General features: G+C 48.1%; 1 protein-coding gene across 2 annotated transcripts in view; it reads left to right on the top strand.

The window, feature by feature from the left end:
* Nucleotides 1–3,869: 3,869 nt before the first annotated feature.
* LOC115094541 overlaps nucleotides 3,870–17,876 on the top strand; it is a 94,415-nt gene continuing 80,408 nt past the window's right edge. The window contains exon 1 of one of the 2 annotated variants that reach the window (XM_029607694.1): nucleotides 3,870–4,066. The gene's annotated coding sequence lies outside the window, so the exon portion shown is untranslated. Of the gene's footprint in view, nucleotides 4,067–4,234; nucleotides 4,360–17,876 lie in introns of those variants that run through there. The other variant, XM_029607695.1, reaches the window with a different exon arrangement.

The raw sequence follows: 17,876 nt of genomic DNA, 5'->3' as shown, positions 1-17,876 counted from the left end.
GGTGAAGCCCAGGCCAGGGCTTTTCCATCTAGCAGAGATAGAATGTAGGTAGTTTTGGAGATTACATCTGGGAAATAGGTAGGTTGAAGCGAAAAGTGCATGCAGCACTGATTTAGAAAGCCCCTACATAACAAGGGATCACGTGTAAAGTGTGTAGGCGTTGGCAAAGGTACGGAGAGATATACAGGCATCACTGTAGGAGAGAAGAGGGCCTTGTCAGGCGTTCCTATAGAGTTCAGCTGAGAGTTTAGCTGATTGAAGGCATGAGTCAATCTCTAGTGTCCGTTGTTGTTCGGCTAGACATTGGGCCAGGCCAGGGATGGCCTGAAGAGCTGAGAGCTGAACCAGGTCCGTGGAGTTAGCAATCTGTCATGGTTTTGATGAAGTTGTGAACCCCGTGCCGAGGTGAGAGTTGTCTCCGCCCACAGGGAGGAGCCCCGTGGGCCTTACCGTCAGTGGGCGTGGTCTCAGCGACGTAGGACACAGCTGTGAGAGAGACTTTATTAGGGAGAAAAGATAGTACATAACCCGAGGAGCGGGAAATGTAATAAAACACAGTTTTTGAGCAATTACAGTAGTCAAGATGGTGTTGTAGATACGAAGCTCCGGTAGTGCCCCGCAGCACGGGGTACACAGGAGATTCCTGCAGGCTGATGGAAATACCTCTGAGTGCAGATCTGGTAGTGGCCCGCAGCGTGGGGTATGCCAAGGAAACTGTATTATAGATGCCAAATAGGTAGTGGTCTGTGATGTAGGAACCAGGCCGTAGACCTTGTAGATGAAGCAATATCCTGGGGCACAAGATGAGTAGCGTAGGCAAACTGAAGAGCGGTAGTGGCCCAAGGAATGGGGTACGTCATGGAATCTTCAACAAAGTTGATAGAAGTTAGAGGATCTACTCACACAAGGAAGTCCAGCAGAGATACCTGAGGCGTGAGTCCGGACGTCCTAGGCAGGAGGGCCCTCCGAGGAGCTGATAGCCAAGACGCGGAAGAGCCCCTGAGGAGTGGGTACTCAGAGTGTCCGAATGCCAGGAGGAGAGTCTGGAACAGAAGATCCAAGTTAGAGCAGATTTAACAAGCGAGAGAACTCTTGCTAACTCCTCTTAGCAATGGGCCATTCCGTATAAGTACACTAGCAGTGCTGATGTCATCGGGAGGGGATGCCCCCGAGGTTCCCGCCATGACGTATACATAAGGAGGCCTTGCGCATGCACCTAGGTGATGCCAGACGTAAGATGGCAGTCGGCAGCACCCATGCTGTCCTGGGGACGCCCTGGAAGTTGGCGTTGGCTGGCGGAGGCCGCCATTCTCCCAATGATTGACGGTGCAAGGAAAAAAGAGGTGAGCATGTGAGGTCGCAGCCATCTGCGACCTGGTGCCACAGTAAGTTCCCTATCCACTTATGAGTGGCTTTATAAGGCTGAGTGGTGGAGTGAAATTTCTGATGGGGTGATTTCGTGGTGTCTGGTAAAATTACACTATGCTTATGACTGAGGCCCCAGGAGGGGTAGATGGATGAGTGCTCTGTCTCCTTTAAGGGATTCAGAAGGTATCCTCTAGGGAGAGTTGTAATGGGGACTAACAAAGCATTGTGTTCAAGGTTTGGTGGGGAGTCGGTTGCTTGCAGTGCCTTTCCTCATGGAGTGGGCTCTGCAGGGGATTACCCCCTTGAGAGGAAAGTCCCAGCATGTGGCAGTGTTTCTCCTCATGGAGAAATAACCAGGTGGCCCTTTCTAGGTCAGTGAAGAGGGAGGAGGAGCATTGGGTCCCTCTGTTGTGGAGGACTTGGGAAGTGCAGAGTTCAAGGGAAGTTTGAGATGGCTTTTTTAAAGTATTTATTCTTTGCATTAGTATAATTTTACTATTATGATAAATATTTTATATTTCTAGATATTATTGTTTTATGAGGTATTGTCAGTCTGTTTTTCCATTGTTGTACTGCATACAGAGTCTGTCTTGTTGCAGTTTCCAGTTCAGTTTTTGTCTGCACCTTTCTCTTTATACTTTATGGTTTCTTTCTTCTATATTTGATGAGGGTCTGCTTGTGTTCTGCATGTGTGACGAAGGTGTGTTATTCTGCTAGTGTATAGTTTCTGGGTAGGGATCTATAGCAGCTTGGCTTGTTCTGTTTTCCCAATAGGAGGTGTATTGGTGTTTTAGGGCCTGGTGTAATATTTGCAGTGTTGTTTTTTCATAGGTAGGATTGTTACTGTTTTGCGTGATGGCAGTTAATGCTGTTTTGGTATGGGATGTTTACTATATTGTAATTCTGTTTACTCATGGCTTTCTGAGGGCCTAGCCCGCACCCAATATGCGTTATAATATAGGTTCCAAGTGTCTTTTTCTGCATTGTTTTCTGCTTGGCAGCACAGCAGTGTCTGTAAATATAATTAATACCTTGAGGTCAATGTTCAAAAAATTATATATCAGATAACTTATCCAGCTATTGGAGATATTCAGTGGGATAAACATCCTGATTAAAGTTATCCAGCTAATCGTAGCCGAATAACTTTAAACCTTAAATGGATATCGTATGAATATCACCAGTTAAGTTGAAAGTTATCAGACCTTCAGGCCGATACAGTAAAGTCCACGGGAGAGCGGGCGAACGGGCTACTCTCCTGTTCGTGTGATTCTCTATTCAAATGAGGCCCAGCGATAAAAACAGGCAAAAGGAGGCGCTAGGGACACTAGCGCATCCCTAGTGCCTCCTTTTGGCCTGGAGCGGCGGCTGTCAGCGGGTTTGACAGCCGACGCTCAATTTTGCCAGCGTCAGTTCTCGAGCCCACTGACAGCCACGGGCTCGGAAACCGGCCGCCAGCAAAATTGAGCGTCCGGTTTTTGATCCAACAGCCGCAGGCCGACTTCAAATTTTTTTTTACTTTTGGAAACCTTCGGGACCTCTGACATGATATTAAGTCCGAGGGTGCACAGAAAAGCAGTTTTTACTGCTTTTCTGTGCACTTTCCCGGTGCCTGAAGAAATTAGCGCCTACCTTTGGGTAGGTGCTAATTTCTGAAAGTAAAATGTGCGGCTTGGTTGCACATTTTGTTTTCTGAATCGTGCGGGAATAACTAATAGGGCCATCAACATGCATTTGCATGTTGCTGGTGCTATTAGGTTCGGGGGGGTTTGGACGTGCATTTTTGGCCCCTTCCTGAATAAGGGGTAATGCTAGCACGTCGAAAACGCACGTCCAATGGCGGGTTAACAGTGCGCTCTGTCGGAGCGCACTGTACTGTATCGGCCCATTTGTGTGGCTGGATAATGTTAGCTTTAACGGGCTCCAGTCAAATGAATATTCAAAACTTAACATAGAAACATAGCAATGACGGCAGAAGAAGACCAAACGGCCCATCCAGTCTGCCCAGCAAGGTTTGCACTTTTTTTCTCTCATTCTTATCTGTTTCTCTTAGCTCTTGGATCTATTTCCTTTCCATTTCGACGGACATCTTGTGAGTTGTCCGTCTAAATCGCTTTGACTATTGACAAGTGCTAGTTTTATCTCGGTCGGCTGCACTTTGAAAGCTGATCTTTCCGATGTGAAATCTATTGTTGTAAATGCAGAACTTTTGTGTGTGGGACGGCTGGGGAAGGGGGGGGCCACAGCACTGTGAGGTTCGCCCAGTGCCTCCCAGCGGCCCTGCAGAGGGGGGGGGGGGGGGGGGAGAGAGAGAGAGGGAAGCGGGCAAGAGGAACTTACATGGGATGGGGGGGGGGGGGGAGCGTGAAGGAGCCGCTGGCTCTGGCCATACTCCGGGAGGAGGGGGCGTGGCCGGCTCCGCCGCCTCCCCGGGAGCCCCGCCCTCTTCTGGAGGGTGAGGGCGGCGGCGGGGGGATGCAGTGTTGAGTTTTGCCCGGGCTCAGCCCTCGCCGCTGTCGGTTCCTAAGCGGTGCCTGGGGCGGGATGCGAGGAGCGGGGGTGGGGAGAGTCACCGGCACCGCTGCTCCCTCCCTCCCTCCTCCCAAAACAACTTTCGTCCTTCAGCCCCGGAGCCGCAGAGCTCCTCCTCTCCTCTCTGCACCATGAGGCGCCCTCCCCGGACACTCTGCCCCGGCACAAGGTGAGTCCCCTCCCCCCCCCCCCCCACCTGTGCTCTCTAATCGACACTTCTGCCCCCGATCCCCGGGGGTGGGGGGCGGGGCACGGGCTTTGTACTTGGTTTAATTTGACTGCATCCCCCCCCCCCCCCGGTTAAAGGCTGCTGAGCGTGGGGGGGAAAGCGACCCGCGGCGATTCAAGGTACAAAGTCCCGGAAGTGGAGGGAAAGGATGGGCGAGAGCTCCCGATGGTGCCCGAGCCACTGCGCCCCGGCGCTGGCTGCAGCCTCTGCTTTCTCAGTCCGGGTCCTGCTGGGTAAGAGGAAGGGAAACCCCAGGCTTTGGCAGAGACCCGGAGGGCTCCATCCACCTATTGCCTCCGTTTCTGCCCCCTCTTCCCTGGTGGGACCCTTGGGAGGGGGTGGATGGGTCAGGGCATCTAACACGGTGCAGTTTGACAGAGATTTGGACAAGTTCCTGAAGGAAAAGTCCACAACACCTTGTTAGACGCGCAGATTTGGGGAGGCCAGCACTCATTCCTGTGACCCCAATTGGCCACGGTCCGGGGACAGGATGCTGGGCTTTGATTTGACTCAGCAGGGCAGATCTCATGTTCTTAGGGAAGACATCAGCCAGGAGGTCAAACCAAGACCGCTTTGGGTGATTTTTCCCTTCCCATGGCAGGTTTTCGGAGTTTTTACACAGGAGTCGTGCCAGGGAAAAAGAGGTCCTGTGTAGTCACAATCTGTGTCTGCTGCTTCCCTTTCCCCCACCCTGTGACCTTGTGCTTTTCCGCCTCAGCCATCCAAGTGAGAGCGTTCAAAGCCCAGATCCAACTGGACCTCCCCACCACCCCACAAGTCCCTGGAGTGAGTGAGGGTCCCACTGGGATGAGCTGCAAAAGGAGGGAGCCTTGGGTGTTGCTCCTGAATCATCCCCAGCCTGTCACTTTGCAGCTCTGCAGGTAGAAACAGAACTGGTTATATAACCCCGGTGCAGCCAGAGACCCAGATCTCATGATGTGCATGTACTGCAGGAAATAAACCCAGCAGCCTTGCACAAAACATTCCTTTCTCAGGCACAATGAAGAACAAAAGCTGTGTTTTCGCAGTGTGACTGCTTTTATTGTTGTTATTTAGGGAGTTTGCTGTTGTAATGATGCCTAACCTTGCCTAACTGGGTCTAAAGCACTTAAGCTCTTGGTTTTGCCACATGTGCGTTTCATTTGTCCATGGGTGTTGGAGAGTGGAGAGCTGTTGTGATGAAGGCCATCTTATCCCCGCCCGTCTCCCAGCTCCCCTCTCCTGCTGTCCCTCGGTGACCTTCCTCAGCTTTGCTCTGTTTCATGCCGGCCTTCAAGGAATGTTGGTGACTGTGAATGATAAATCGGCCCCGTTGGGCTTTGAAGATGAAGAGAAGACTTGAATTGTGGTAGTTAAGGGACCCCCCCCCCCTCCCCTCCCCGGGCAAGGCTGTTCCCAGTCTTCCAGAGAGCAGAACAGATTGGACTGCAGTTTATTGAAAGCGGCAGTACTACCTCAGTCACTCAACATTTATATATATTTGTATATTATACAGGAACTTCCCGTATATAAAAACCAAAAATAAATAAATAATATTAATCTGCTGAATTTGGGCTTTCTTGAGTAGGGACCTTCATGTTCTGCTGTTTTTACATTTTATTTTTCTTGGGAATTTCACTGTTGTAACAAAAAAAAAAAAAAATTCAGTGGAAAAATGACTTTGTTGCAACAGACAGGAGAAAAGCCAGTGGAAAAGTTGTTTTTTTTTTTTGTTACAGCAGTGAAATTCCCAGGAAAAATAGAATAAAAACCAAAAGCAAAGGACTCTACTCATGAGACACTCTTCAGAAAACTAGAAAGTCATGGTGTAGGAGGCAGTGTCCTGTCTGTGGCTTGTGACTGGTTGAGAGTAGGATTCGGGATGTATTCACTTGCAGTCCACGAGGGCTGCAAACTTTCAGGATAACCCGAATGGGTGTGGGTGCTTTTCAATATATTTATAAATGATCTGGAAAGGAATATGACGAGTGAGGTTATCAAATTTGCGGACGATACAAAATTATTCAGAGTAGTTAAATCACAAGCGGATTGTGATACATTACAGGAGGACCTTGCAAGACTGGAAGATTGGGCATCCAAATGGCAGATGAAATTTAATGTGGACAAGTGCAAGGTGATGCATATAGGGAAAAATAATCCTTGCTATAATTACACAATGTTAGGTTCCATATTAGGAGCTACCACCCAGGAAAAAGATCTAGGCATCATAGTGAATAATACTTTAAAATCATCAGCTCAGTGTGCTGCAGCAGTCAAAAAAGCAAATAGAATGTTAGGGATTATTAGGAAGGGAATGGTTAATAAAACGGAAAATGTCATAATGCCTCTATATCGCTCCATGGTGAGACCGCACCTTGAATACTGTGTACAATTCTGGTTACCGCATCTAAAAAAAGATATAGTTGCGATGGAGAAGGTATAGAAATGGGCAACCAAAATGATAAAGTGGATGGAACAGCTCCCCTATGAGGAAAGGCTGAAGAGGTTAAGGCTGTTCAGCTTGGAGAAGAGACTGCTGAGGGGGGATATGATAGAGGTCTTTAAGATCATGAGAGGGCTTGAACGAGTAGATGTGACTCGGTTATTTACACTTTCAAATAATAGAAGGACTAGGGGGCATTCCATGAAGTTAGCAAGTAGCACATTTAAGACTAATCGGAGAAAATTCTTTTTCACTCAAAGCACAATAAAGCTCTGGAATTTGTTGCCAGAGGATGTGGTTAGTGCAGTTAGTGTAGCTGGGTTCAAAAAAGGTTTGGATAAGTTCTTGGAGGAGAAGTCCATTACCTGCTATTAATCAAGTTTACTTAGGGAATAGCCACTGCTATTAATTGCATCATTAGCATGGGATCTTCTTAGTGTTTGGATAATTGCCAGGTTCTTATGGCCTGGATTGGCCTCTGTTGGAAACAGGATGCTGGGCTTGATGGACCCTTGGTCTGACCCAGCATGGCATTTTCTTATGTTCTTATTTCTTATGATTGTTTAAATGCTCTGGTGGGACGAGTACTACATGAGCTGTGTTTTGAGGGCAATATTTTTTATTTAATATTTTTGTATTATGTATTAGATGATTTTAATATTTTTATGGGATATAAGAACATAAGAACATGCCATACTGAGTCAGACCATGGGTCCATCAAGCCCAGTATCCTGTTTCCAACAGTGGCCAAGCCAGGTCACAAGAAGCTGGCAGGATCCCAAGGGGGTAGACAGATTCCATGCAGCTTATACCAGGGATCTGACTTGCAAGTGCTTGTGCTGTTTCTTGTTTTCTTCATTCAGATTCCTTTTCCATTTCTTGAAAGATGTTCTTTTAGATATCATAGCCTCTCACCTCACCATTCAACCATGCCGGTACTCGTTTAGCCTTCTTTCCACTTTTTTCTAACGTGTGGAATACATCCGTTCTGGGCTTCCAAGATGGTATTTCTAAACAACATCCATGCCTGAGCTAAACGCTTAACCTTTCAGTCTTTTCCTACACATTTTCCTCCTTTTATCATGGTCATCTTTTTGAAAGTTAAACGATGTTGTAGTAGTCTTCTTTTTATGCGCTCCCTCCAGTTATTGAGTAAAATTTGATAATTTTGTGATCACTATTGCCAAGTGCCTCCAACACTGTTACCTCTTGCACCAAATCCTGTGTTCCGTTAAGGACCGGGTCTAAAATAGTTTCCCGTCTTGTTGGTTCTTGTTCCAGCTGCTCCATGAAGCAGTCATTTATTTCATCTAATGATTAAGAAGTGTAAATTTTATAAAAATAAAAATGGTGGCATCCTTCCCCCGATTTGAGCTGCCCTGTCGTGTCAGTATAATTTGTATCCTGTTATTGGTGTCCCTCACTGATTATTCTTCTCCCACAAGTTCTGAGATGCCCATTATGTCTATATTTTAGTGGTATACATTCTGACTCTCCAGTCTTATTTGTCAGACTGCTGGCACTTGCATCCAGGCATTATAAAGTATGATTTTTGTGTTTCTGTTTTTATTTGTATTCGAAATCTGACCCAGATTGGCTACTGTGAGAGACAGGATGCTGGGCTCAATGGCCTTTGGTCTGACCCTGCGTGTCATATAGTACATTCTTATACTTTGATTCTTGGCTCTCTTAGTAACATAGAAACATAGAAGTGACGGCAGAAGAAGACCAAACGGCCCATCCAGTCTGCCCAGCAAGCTTTCACACCTATTTGTTTTCATACTTATCTATTACTGACTGCTGAGGTCAGGGCTCTTATTGGTAACTTTTTGGTTCCAATTCCCTTCCACCCCCACCATCGATGCAGACAGCAGTGCTGGAGCTGCATCTAAGTAACATATATAGCTAATTTGTTTGGGGTAGTAACCGCCGTAATAAGCAAGCTACTCCCACATTGTTTACCCTGCCTGTGCAATTCAGTCCTTGTTGGTTGTCTGAATATAAATCCTCTTTACTTCATTCCCCCCTGCCGTTGAAGCAGTGAGCTGCGCTGGATATGTATTCCAAGTGAAGTATCAGGCTTAATTGATTCGGGGTAGTAACTGCTGTAAAGCAAGCTACACCCATGCTTATTAGTTTACCCAGACTATGTAATTCATTCCTTGTTGGTTGATGCTGAATATAAATCATCTTTTCTTCATTCTCCCTGCCGTTGAAGCAGAGAGCTAAGCTGGATATGTGTGAAGTATCAGTCTCTCTCCCCTGCCGTTGAAGCAGAGAGCTATGCTGGATGTGCATTGAAAGTGAAGTATCAGGCTTATTTGGTTTGGGGTAGTAACCGCTGTAACAAGCAAGCTACTCCCCTGCTTTTTTGTGGTATTACCTCTTTTGATGATCTTTCTGTTTTCTTATTTTGCCCCTGGTGTGTTTTATTTCTTGAATAAGCACCTTTAAGCTTCCCGTTGAATCGTTTGGTATTTTCACACGCTGTGAGTTTGTGATCCATATAAGATGCTGAAATGCTGGTCCAAGCCTAGTTCTGCTTGTCGATACGCAGGGAACAGGAGGGATCTGGTGGTGATAGGTTGGCATGAAGCATGATGACTAAAGCATAGGCTTTCGGTGACAGCTGAGCACTGGTCCTGGAAGGCTGCCATTCTCCTCACGAAGGGTGTGGATCTAACCCGAGATTTGTGCAGAAGACACAAGAATTGTGTGGCGTGAGCAAGCAGTCCGCCCTGGTCCTCCTCCTCTTTTTTGATTTTTGCTTTCATGTAAACAGGCGTTCTCCCTTTTTTTTTAATGTGTCTGGCAGGTTTGGAGACGTGGATTAATATCTTTCACCACTGACACTTGCAGTTACACAGAATGCCAGGTCAAAAGTTTTATGTTCAGTTACTAGAAATAGTAAAACGTCTGCCCTCTGTTCACCTGGCGTTCCAGCTAATGGCCCAAACTCTCTCGGGTGCAACCAGCCCTGGATTTGTCACTAGGCACCCATTATGCCTATGCCTAGGGGGGCAAACATTAGGCTTTCTTTCAGTTCTGCTGTATCTCATTCAGCCGCCCCCTGTAACCGAGGAGGTGGGGAGCTGTGAAAGCACCAAAAGTGCCAGCCCCAGGTTTGCAGCGCTAAATGGCACCAGGCTACTGAGGAGCAGGAGGAGGAACAGCATTTTAAGCATTTATCATACTCATTTCCCCTCAGACGAAAAGAACAAAGATTGTCATGGGGGCACATTTGAAAGGGTCATGGGTTGGGTTTTTGTTTTTTTGTTTTTTTAGGTCTGGATTTTCAGCCAGCTCTTGAGAGCTGGCATCTTAACATAGTAAATGACAGCAGATACAGACCCAAAGGTCCATCCACTCTGCCCAGCAAGTTCTGAAGGATAGCAACTGCCGCTCCGTGCAGATTACCCCCATGCTTTCTGTTAAGGGCAGCAACTGCCGCTCTGTGCAGGTTACCCCCCATGCCTTCTGTTAAGGGCAGCAACTGCCGCTCTGTGCAGGTTACCCCCATGCCTTCTGTTAAGGGCAGCAACTGCCGCTCTGTGCAGGTTACCCCCCATGCCTTCTGTTAAGGGCAGCAACTGCCGCTCTGTGCAGGTTACCCCCATGCCTTCTGTTAAGGGCAGCAACTGCCGCTCTGTGCAGGTTACCCCCCATGCCTTCTGTTAAGGGCAGCAACTGCCGCGTGCAGGTTACCCCCATGCCTTCTGTTAAGGGCAGCAACTGCCGTGTGCAGGTTACCCCCATGCCTTCTGTTAAGGGTAGCAACTGCCGCTCTGTGCAGATTACCCCATACCTTCTGTTAAGGGAAGTAACTGCCACTCCTTGCAGGTTACCCCCATGCCTTCTGTTAAGGGAAGTAACTGCTGCTCTGTGCAGGTTACCCCATACCTTCTGTTAAGGGTAGTAACTGCCGCTCTGTGCAGGTTACCCCATACCTTCTGTTAAGGGTAGTAACTGCCGCTCTGTGCAGGTTACCCTCATGCCTTCTGTTAAGGGAAGTAACTGCCGCTCCCTGCAGGTTACCCCCCATACCTTCTGTTAAGGGTAGTAACTGCCGCTCTGTGCAGGTTACCCCCATGCCTTCTGTTAAGGGTAGTAACTGCCGCTCTGTGCAGGTTACCCCCATGCCTTCTGTTAAGGGTAGTAACTGCCGCTCTGTGCAGGTTAGCCCCATGCCTTCTGTTAAGGGTAGTAACTGCCGCTCTGTGCAGGTTACCCCCATACCTTCTGTTAAGGGAAGTAACTGCCGCTATGTGCAGATTACCCCCATACCTTCTGTTAAGGGAAGTAACTGCCGCTCTGTGCAGGTTACCCCCATACCTTCTGTTAAGGGTAGTAACTGCCGCTCCGTGCAGGTCACCCCCATGCCTTCTGTTAAGGGCAGTAACTGCCGCTCCGTGCAGGTTACCCCATGCCTTCTGTTAAGGGTAGTAACTGCCGCTCTGTGCAGGTTACCCCCATGCCTTCTGTTAAGGGCAGTAACTGCCGCTCCGTGCAGGTTACCCCCATGCCTTCTGTTAAGGGTAGTAACTGCCGCTCCATGGGTGTCTCTGTGTGATAAGAGAGTGCGAGGTTCAGCCGCTGTCTTTCTAGCTTTGAGTTTGAGTGGCTCTTCCCTTTTATTAGTGAAGGGCTCCTCCTTATTTCACTTTCCCACCTGCTGCTGGCTGTGTGTGGGGGTAAATGCATGGGAAGGCATTCACAGAGAAAACCCCAAGCTGTCCCTGGGCCTTTGAAGGGGAGGAATGAAGAAATGGCCTGGCGTGTCTCCGTTATCATCACCCGCTCTGGGACAGCAGTGCTGCAGAATTTAATTCTGTAGTGCACTCCAAGCACATCTTTTCTCTGACTCTGTTGTGTCAAGCTGGGGACCTTGGCCTCTTCTCTGGCTGACAGGTTGAAACGAGCCCAAATCTTGCTCTGTGGCGCTCTCACCTACAGCCTGTGTGTCTCACCCATCTATATGAATGGTTGGTGACGCCAAGAAAATACTGGAGAGCGTGCAGAATGGATTCCTGACGCGTCAGATGGCAAGAACTAAGCAGAGAAGCTGTGTGATTGCCCGATAAGACCCGGGCAGGAAGGACAGAGGGTCAAAGGCTGTACGTGATGGGCTCCGTCCATGCTGAAAGCTGTGCATGAGCAAACTAATGAAAGTCACGTCAGGTTGGAGGCCTGATTACTTTCGTTGGCCAGCCGGTTGCTGGGTGCGCTCTTCCACTCGCCCTGTCTGCACCTCCTTTTAGAAGAATTTACACAGTCTGGGTCCTGGAGGCTGCTTCTCCATCCAGTTACTGAGGTCTCTTTCTGCAGTTTCCCCCCTGAAAGTGTTAGTGCTGTGTGGATGATTTGTAGCGCAACTCACTTTCTCCCAGTGCCGTTATCCAAATCTATGTTGGGACGAGTGGAGTTCTTCTCTGCTGCTCATCCACTGCCCCTGACCGTGGCTACCTGGAGTCTCTGTAGAGCGCAAGGCCAGAACCCTCCTCCCTATAAATATCTGCTTTCCCAATGCTTTTATCATTCGGCTCATGAAATACATGAGAAGGTTGGGATTTTTTTCACTATCAGCCCTCTGCTCCTGCTCCCCATCACTTTCTCTCGAATAACACTCGCTGTCTTTGCTTGGGCACGCTGATAATCGGTACAGATACTGCACTGGCCTAGAGGTCCCCAGCCTGCAGGCAAGCTGAGCTGAGCCATGCCCGCACCGGTTGGGTCAGCTTTGTCAGTTTTGCTCCATTATTCCCTTGGTCCTTCAGGAGGGAGAGGGGATGCCCTGCATTGCTGTTTAACATAGTCCTGAATCCTGGGATGCTGGAGATTACGGAACATCAAACGGTTGTTAAGTGCATGACTTTCAGGCAAGTTGTGCATCTTAAACTGGTGCCTTTAGTGCACTGGTAGTGATGCCTAAGTCTGAAGTAGTAAGCAGCCGGATTTCATTTCCTTATCGTGCACGCTGGATCTCATCAACAGGAGAAGGGAGCATTCTTCTGCAAGACGGGAGTGTGAGGGGCCCGGGCAGCACGGCAGAGAACTCCCAGCCTAAGACTTCCTGTTACACGTTCTCATAACAATGCCACGGCACTTTGGCAATCACGTGTCTTGGCATCTTTTTTACAGTGCATCTAAGAGGGATGAAGTCCTCGGGCTGCTATTGTACATGCTCCGTAACTTCCAGCTCTTATATTCACCCCAAGTCAGTTTGAGTTTTACCAGATATCAGCCACTGGAGAAGCAGATACTCAGAAGATGCTCCTCAAAACCACAAACCCCTATGGGGTGGTATGTCTCAGGAACACGAGGAAGTACCACCATGGATATTCCACGCCACCCTCGAATCACAAACCCCTACGCGTGTTTAACTCTGCCTGCTGACGCATCCACCAACAGCCACTCGCGGACCAGAATGATATTTTGGGTTGGTTCTGGAGTATGCTACAAAAAAACGTAGCTGATAGTTCCCGGTTATCTCTGACTCTGGTAGCCTCACTAATCCTGTATTTGATCATGTTTGTTTGTCTATGGCTTTCACTGATGCTTGATCAGAAAGGAGGAAAGGCGTTAAAATTACAGATTTATTCAAGAGGAGGCACGTTGACTTTTTTTTTTTTTTTAATCATGGCATGCAAGCACTGATGTGCTTTTATTCAACAATTTACGTACCCCTGATTATAGGTTTGAGGGGGTTTCTAGGATAGGTAAAAGAAGGGAGAAGGTTTGGTTGTTTAGGGGAAAAAAAAAAATTTGCCTGCGGTCCACTTAGCATTTTAAGTGCATGCTAGCTTGCAGTTTTTGCCTCTTTATATGTGCGTCCTGGTCCATCTATTGCTGTGATCAATGAGCTAATCTCATTAATGTCCGTGTTGCTTAGAAGCACATTATAGTACTAGGCGATAAGTTTACATTGTAATGATGATGATGCTTCAAACGTTAGGAATTTCAAAGCTTCTCTGCAAATGTTGGCACGGAACAACTTGATTTGTTGCTACATCTAGGACATATTTTGGGTAATGTTATAGTTCTGACCTAACGTCGGAGAACAGTTTGGTTTCCTCAGTGAAAAGGTGTTTATTCCATGGTCAGGTCGTGAGCTACTGCTGTTTGATGTGACTTTGGCGCAGACTCAGTTAACATACAGTATGTATGTTAACTCAGTTAACATACAGGTCGATACAGTAAAGTGTGCTCCGTCGGAGCGCACTGTCAGCCTGCTCTGGACGCGTGTTTTCCCTTACCTCTTATTCAGTAAGGGGAGGAAAACACGCGGCCCACCCGCGGCACCTAATAGCGCCCTCAACATGCAAATGCATGTTGATGGCCCTATTAGGTATGCGCGCGGGATACAGTAAGTAAAATGTGCAGCCAAGCCGCACATTTTACTCTAAGAAATTAGTGCCGACACAAAGGTCGGCGCTAATTTCTTCCGGCGCCAGGAAAGTGCACAGAAAAGCAGTAAAAACTGCTTTTCTGTGCACCCTCCGACTTAATATCATAGCGATATTAAGTCGGAGGTCCCTAAAAGTAAAAAAAAGTAAAAAAAAAATAAAAAAATTTGAATTCGGCCCGCGGCTGTCGGGCCGAAAACTGGACGCTCAATTTTGCCGGCATCCGGTTTCCGAGCCCGTGGCTGTCAGCGGGCTCGAGAACCGACGCCGGCAAAATTGAGCGTCGGCTGTCAAACCCGCTGACAGCCGCCGCTCCAGGCCAAAAGGAGGCGCTAGGGACGCGCTAGTGTCCCTAGCGCCTCCTTTCCCTCGTTTGCACCGCGTCGCCTAATTTGCATACTGGATAGCTTGCACCGGCAAGGGGCCGGTGCGTGCGCCGGGAGAGCGGGCGTTCGTCCGCTCTCCCGCGGTTTTACAGTATCGGGCTGATAGTAATGACAGCAGAAAAAACCCAAATGGTCCATCCAGTCTGCCTTGCAAGTTACCCCCATGCCTTATATTAAGGGTAGTAATATTAACAATGAAAACCAAGCGACTGTCAAACCAATAACAAAATTACTGCTAGTAACATTTTTACAGGGTGAGCGGCCTTCTCGATTCAGACAATGCTGCTTGAACGGGCTTTGCTTTTGGCCGTAGAAGTAGTCCTGTGCTTTGTCCCCAAGGTCTGTGTATAAGAGCTATGATAGATGAAGAGAAATATAAAGAATCATGGGAAGATGCTACGAAAAATGGATGATTTGCAGACATCAGAAAAAGCAACGGATTGGTACAATTCAACCATTAAACATCTTTATGACATTGCTGCTCTCACAAAAGTTGTCCAACGGAAGTTAACACTGCAATTATACTCCTTGGTTTACCAAGGAATTAGTGAACTCTTGTAGATTGGTTAGAAGGGAGGAATGTAAGTAGAGAAGTTGTAAATCAGGGCAGAATAAGTTCTGTTATGATGTTGCCTTATAACTACAAATCTCTTTTATGTTCTTCTAACTGTGCTTATTATTCTGCTTTGATTGACAAGTCCTTAAACAGGCCCATGGTATTGCTTTCAGTGGTTAAAAGCACGACTAATTTTCCAGGGATTGTGGGAGAGAACTGTCCATCTATTGGAGATTTCAAATTTGCAAAATTTCTAGGGTTTTTCAATAGAGGTTTCTACTTCAATTGAAAGAATGCGATCAAAGCAAATGGTCCATCTTTCAGTTGTTAACATCCTAGTCAAGCTCTTACGACGTATCATAAGCACGATCAACTAATTGTAGCTTGGATCCTTGCCCATTTTCGGTTCTTAAAAATACGATTGACGTAGGTAGTGAGTTGATTGATAATGTTAACCTGTCTCTGCTGGAAGGAGTGGTAACCCCAAGCCTTAAAGAACGCAATAGTTAGGCCTCTTGTAAAAACATCATTCAGTTTCTACTGCTCTTCTTTCAAGCTATTGCGCCTGGGAGAAATCTACATACTTTATATTTGTCAGAATACCACAAAATACATCAGAGTCTTTGAGTAATTAATTAAAAATATAATACAGAAAAGTTATTACTCAAAGATATTATGGAAGTAGGGGCTAACCTAAGAATCAACGTAAAGGAGGTTTATTTGGCCTCTCTGAGATATGCAAGGTTTCTGATCCACTTTTTTTTTTTTTTTAAACTTGGTACACGATTATTTTTATTCAACATCAAATGTTTTTCTGCCAGAAATGTTTATTGGTCTTGGTTTTGAGTAAATCAGGTGTTTGTGACATTTGCTGACCGCAGTGCCCCGCGGTCAGCTGCACTCGCTCCCCAACGCCAGCTCGCCAAAGCGGGCCCGGGCTCCTTGGCCGTGGCAGGAAGCCGCCACCGAAGCCGCACAGCCCTGCCGCTTCCCAGCTTTCTCGCCGATGCGGCAGCCCTCTCTGGGCCGAGCCGCCTCGCTGACGCCGCCTTCCTTCCGGGCTGGGTGCCCCCCTAGGCTCTCAACATTGTGCGCGCTGAGCCAATTTTTGAAGGGGCCCGGCCACGCGCGTAGAGCCTGGTACGCGCACCGAGTGCCGGGCTTCTCCGAAGGGGCCGGGGGGGGGGGGTGTGATCTGGGAGGGGCGGGGCACTGAAGTAAGTTGTGGATGAAAGGGAAAAAAGGTTTTGAGAGGTAGGGAGGAGAGCGGAGGAGGAAGGGAGGTTAGGTAGGGGGGTAGAGAAGCTCCGTCCCAGTCCGCTTCTTAATTGGATCGGACTGGGAAGGAACTGGGAAAAGCCGGAATGCGTTGCCGCGCGGAAATTGCAAAAATCCCCCCCTTGCGCGCTCCGCCTGCGCATATGCGCACGGCCCACATATTTTATAATACGCGCTAGCTGGCGCACGCATACGTTAAAATCTACCCCGATGTGTGGGTGGGTGTTTTTCTGACTCTCTCTCTCTCTCTGTCTTTATTCTGTGACTCAAATTCAACCTGTGACGGGGCGTGGCCATTTTGTAACACACACACACACACACACACACACATGCGTGCAACGTAACCTCGCACATGTGCACGCCATTTTAAGTGGATGCATGCCTGTGCTTGCTAATCCCACTTCTAGCACCCAGGTGGGGGGATTTTAAAAGCCATGCGCGCCAATGCCATGAGCCATTTTCCCTGTTCCAACCTCCCCCTCCCCCCCCCAGTTTAATAGCCTCCCTTCTCCCCTGTTAGACCCCACCCTTAAAACCCCTCTGATCTGTCTAGATTTGTTTTGTTTACGACTTGCACGTTCTCCTTAGCAGAAATTAAAGTTATGCACAGCGGGGGACCCCCCTACGAGCTTGTGCATGTAAGTATCTATGCGCTGATTTCAAGTTGAAATTCAGGAACGCCTGCGCCCCGCTCCTTTTTCTTTTTTTTTTGTCACTTTTCATTTCTGCGCGGAGGGGGAGATACGCGCGTACGCCAGGCGGCTCTTAAAATCCGCTCGGTGCTGACGCCAGAAGGCCTGGATACAGAGAGGACGTGGAGCCATCTGGTGCCTTGTGGGGAGGTGGAGGTGTCAGGTGCCTCGTGAAGGAGCACCAGCTCTTGGGAACGGGACGGGGTTACCACAGGGTCAAATTGTGGCGCAGAGAGGAAGCCGAGGAGGAATTGAGGGCCGGCACTCATGAAGGCAGAACTCAGAGACACCAAGTTCATATTCCGCTTGACAGTAGGAATCGACGGAGCTTTTTGACAGAAATGTGGTAAAAGACTTGGGAGGCCGTGTGGAGAAAGCATTTATTACCCCTGGACAGACCTTTAGGACACATGGATGCTGCAGATGCAGGTGGTACTTTCCAGCAATTTTACTATGCCTCCACCTCTAGCAGCCGAATGCGTGGGGTTTACAAGGCAATTGGCGAACTGATCTCTGAGCAGAGCAGTCTCACGAGCTGGTTGCGGTATTGGGTTCAGGAGTTGCGTATCTGTGCCCTCAGCTCGACAATGGTCGGTCGGCGTCCCTCGCCAGTCTTCGATTCCGCATGTCCAGCCGGCAGGGACTTCCTGCAGCCTTCCCTTCGTAGCAGAAATGTTTGTGCCAAAAAAACCGCAACGCCGTCACCGAAGTAAAACTTCTGTTGCTTTCTTCTAAGATGTCCATAGCTGTATTAAAAATACTCCGTCAGCTGAAACCTGTTTTGGGTTTTCAGGCTTTGCACACAGTGGGCCTCGCCTGTGCTCACGAGCTCTGTGTGCTGTTGTAATGTTCTTCGGAAATTCCGCAGGCAGTGATCATGGAGGCTGCAAGGTTTGCAGGACCGTGCTGCGAGATTGCTGTTTGGCAAAAATCACCATGAAAGCGCCAAACGTCTACTCGCTGCGTTACATTGGTTGCCAGCATCTGAATGTCTACAATTTAAGCTACTTTTT

The sequence above is a fragment of the Rhinatrema bivittatum genome, chromosome 6 (genome assembly GCF_901001135.1).
Source record: "Rhinatrema bivittatum chromosome 6, aRhiBiv1.1, whole genome shotgun sequence".
Taxonomy (NCBI): domain Eukaryota; kingdom Metazoa; phylum Chordata; class Amphibia; order Gymnophiona; family Rhinatrematidae; genus Rhinatrema; species Rhinatrema bivittatum.
This window is presented reverse-complemented; position numbering and strand designations above follow the sequence as displayed.